This window comes from Fukomys damarensis, unplaced genomic scaffold (assembly GCF_012274545.1).
Source record: "Fukomys damarensis isolate Sample0158 unplaced genomic scaffold, DMR_v1.0_HiC HiC_scaffold_19, whole genome shotgun sequence".
Taxonomy (NCBI): domain Eukaryota; kingdom Metazoa; phylum Chordata; class Mammalia; order Rodentia; family Bathyergidae; genus Fukomys; species Fukomys damarensis.
Window position 1 is genome coordinate 46645241 of NW_022900931.1, and position 4353 is coordinate 46649593.

Genomic DNA, 4353 nt, shown 5'->3' on the forward strand with positions numbered 1-4353 from the left:
AAAAAAAAAAAAAAATTCAAAACAAGGGCAGGGAATTTAGCTCAGTGGCACTGAACCTGCCTCACAAGCACAAGGTTCTGAGTTAATCCCCAGAACCACAAAAAAAAAAAATTAGAATCTCATTTTCTGAAATTAATTTCCATAAAATTTAGTACTCTAAGTGACACTGGTGTGAAAAAATCAAAACAAAAAATTAATTGCATTTCTATATGTTAGCAATGAACAGATGGGCTCTGAAATTAAAAACACAATACCACTTACAATCACAAAAAAGAAATAGAAATCAAAATGTATAAATATATAGGCCTTATGAGAGGGAAACTAGACAATATCAATAGAAGAACATTTTTTTAAAAATCTAAATAAGTGGAGAGACCTATGATTATTATGGATTGGAAAATTCAACATAATAAAGAAGTCATTTCTACCCAAACTAATACACAGGTCAAAAATCATAGTGAGTTTTTTTGTAGATTTAGACAAATTATTCTAAAATGTACATAGAAACACAAAGGAATTAGAAAAGCTAAAACAAGTTTGAAAAAGAATAAAATGAGAGGAATCAGTCTAAATTAAATTCAGGACTGAGTGTGTATCTATAATAACCAAAATCGTATGAATCTAAGCACAATGAAGCACACCTATAACCCTAGCCACTCAGGATGAAGAGGCAGGAAGATCTCCTGAGCCCTGGAAATGGGGCTGTAATGCATTTTGCCATTTGGATCACCAAACTGAGTAGTGGGATCACTTCTGTGAAAAGTTACTGCATTTCATCTAAGGCAACATACAGAGACACCTCTTAAAAATATATTAGAAATAAGAATATTGTTCAAGGCTAAAAATTATTACAAAATTCAGAGAGACTACAAAATATGACATAGAAAGCAAAGGGAAGGCAATTTTTAAAATTTCAAAACCAATTCTCTAAAAAGACCAATAAAATAAACCTTTGGCAGGTCTGATTAAGATAAACAGATATAAAGAGGTCTCTTTTTTATTCACCCATTTAACAATAATATTTTGTCCAGTATCTAGGAAGTAAGGCTGGGTTAAGCAGAAATTGTGGCCATGTTGTCATAGGGGATTGAATTAATTTCCCTAAAAAGAGAAATGCTAACAAGAAGCAAGCTAATTTTCCTGGAAGTTTCCAGAACTCGAACAATCATGTATCATAAAAGATATGGATAGGAATGAGTTTGAAAATGAAAAGAGAGCTTCAAAGTCTGATTAAGGAGAAGTTACACTCTAAGGACTTTCTCCTACCCTGAGTGACTAATTTTACCCTAACGTGGCTTAGTTCTCAGGAGCATTTACCCAGCCAGCAGCTGTAGATGAATTCAAGTGAGATGAGTGAAACTGAGGTAGGGCACCAGTGGCAGCTGCTATGCCACTTATGCATCCTTTTTAAGGATGTCCCTGGCACACAAGTTCTAGCCAAGCAAAGAAATAAACCAAGAAATAAGCAGATATAAGATTCTGGGAACAAGGGGTTTAATACAAAGACCAAGAAAGAGAAGTTCCAGGAAAACAGTTGTGCAAGGGGTCTGGAAATCAAATGACCCAAATTAGCATTCTAAGAACAGAGGACTCTGGGAGAGACATGTTGATGAAGAAAAAGAAAGAATAAGAAACGAAAAAACTACTTGATGTATTTTACCACATAGAAAATAGTAGTAATATAAGGAATGCCTTTTAAAATCTTAGGAAAAGCTAATAAAATAAACAGAAAACTAAACAGATGACAAAATGAGGTACGTATGATCTCTAGAGAGGAAAAAGATTGCTTAAAAAAAAAAGGAAATGTAATCAGACAACGTTATTGGTCTCAATAATAAACAGTAGTTGTAAGGTTTTGTGTTTTTGTTTTTGTTTTGGTACCGGGGATCAAATTTGGGTCCTTGTGAGGCAGGCAGCAGCACCACTGAGCTAAATCCCCAGCCCAGTAGTTGTAAGGTTTTGATAAAGCTACATGGGAGTACAGTGGACCCTTGTCTTACAAACTCAATTCATTCCCAAGGGCTAATTGTAACTCAAGTTGGTCAATTGCCTTCAAAGTCCCTCTCCTGTACAATTTTAGACCATGCTTTCCTCCAGGCAGATCTCAGTGTCCTTAGAGAGAAATCAGCCCAGGATCTCTCAATTAACCCCACACAGAAAAGGATGTTGAAAGGTTCCTTTCAGCACTCTTAAGGGTTAAATCTGTACCTGAGACCATCTGGAAGCACAAGTGGCTAGCATTTGGGTCATAACTCAAGACTTTGGTTAAAAGTTCAAACTAAAATTTCAGTCAGTCAGAACCCAAGTTGTTCATATGCCAGGCAGTTGTAACTCAAGGGTCCACTGTATTTGGTAGGAAAAGTGGACTGGATGTGAGTTAACACTATATAAAAAGAAGAGTCCTCATGTTACATAGTACAAAATCATGGATAATATCTTATGTTGACAAATCAAGAAATAGCAGCATATTGCATTATTTGGAATTATGGAGGTAAACTAGCAGAAGATGTATGGTACTTAAAAGAGTTGTAAATGATTACCTCTGGGGGGAAGGACTACAGGGATGTGAGGAAAGGAATATGAAACAATTGCTTCAAAAAAGAAAAGAAAAGAAATAATATTGACAATCATACATATAAGAAGCTAAGGGAGGGCCGGGGATTTAGCTCGGTGGTTCCTGCACCTGCCTTGCAAGCACAAGGACCTGAATTCAATCCCTGGTACAAAAAAAAAAAAAACTAAGGGATGTGGCCAAAATAGCATTAAACTTATAGCTTTTCATAAATTTGTTTGAAAATAAAAATTTAGAAATAAATTCTTCTACTTCTAAATAAAGTAGAAGAAATAATACATTCAAAAGCAAAGAAAAGGCAAAATATTTTATCAATAAGTCAAAGCTGAAACAAGGCTAATAAAACCTTTGGCAATTGCGATTAAGATGAACAGAAATATAGTGGTTGACTCCTAACACTCATTCCACCCTGAAATGATTAAGCTACTTGAGTTATGGTAGGCTTGGTCTCCTTTTTAATGAGCGACTGATTCAGGAATGGCCCATCCTGACCTATACGATATGCTGGGAAGATTGCCGGAGAGTTTCTCAGAAAAATTCCCTTACTCTCAAGAGACACATAAAAGAGGTAGTTAGTCCCTTTCTCTACTAGTCAGCTTTTCAATGTAGAGAAGAAATGTCTGGGATGCGCAGCTTAAAGATGGAAATGGTTTGTTTTGGGCTCAGGGTTTCACATGTCCATGGTTGGCTGGCTCCAATGTAGAAACATCATGGCAGGGGGACAGGGATGTAGTTCAGCAGCGCAGCAAGGCCCTGGGTTCAATTTCCTGTACCAAAAAAGAAAAGTGGAAAAAAAAAAAGAGCCCCTTAAAAAAAAAAGAAACATCATGGCAGAGTGGAGGAAAGCTGCCCATCTCATGGCATCCAGGAAGCAGAGAACAGGGGAAGAGCCAGAGAGAAAGGTGCCAGGGACCAAATGTAGTCCACAGAGCCATGGTCCTATGGCTTACTTCCTCCAGAAAGACCCCACCTCTCATAGCCCATTCAGTTATAAAGCCATCAGTGGGTTAACCTAACCCATCGAGGAAGTTAGTGCCCTTGCAAGCCAGTCACTCCTCCAGGTGTATTTTATTCCGTTCAAGTTGACAATCAGGACTGACTGGCTCACCTTCTTTTTCTAGATACCCGGGAATGATGTCCAACTGCTATACTCATGTTGTTGCTAGCACAAAAGGAGTGCCAAGAAAATTGCAGGAAAGCAGAACTGAAATCCTGATGTAGAGATACTCTATATCTAGACCTTTTGTTATGCAAGATAATATGTTTCCTTATTATTGAAGCCAAGTAGAATCAGGGTTTCCTGTTTTTTCCAACTGAAGTCATTTTAACTGATTAAAGAAATAAAACCAACAAGCTAGAAATGAGAGGAGGCGTAAGTATAAACACATAAATTATTTTAAAATAGAGAAAAAAACACAGTGTACCACCACGTAGTAATACAATTTTGAACTTCCCTGGAAAGTAAACATTTTCAAAATTGACTCCAAAAATGAGAAAATTCTAACCAGATCAATAATGATACAAGAATAAAATTTTTGTCAGAGATCTATTGCAAAAAAGGTAGTAAGGCCATATGCTACAGAATTCTATCATTGCTATCACTTGGGAATGAAGAGCTATTAGGAAACCTAAATATAATATACACATCAAACTTTAATAACCTAGACATATGATATAATTCTACCAAAATCTTAGAGGCATTATGGAAATTTAAATTCCAGGGCTGGGTATCTAGCTCAGTCCCCAGTACCAAAAAAAAAAAAAAAAAAGAAAGAGTTTTT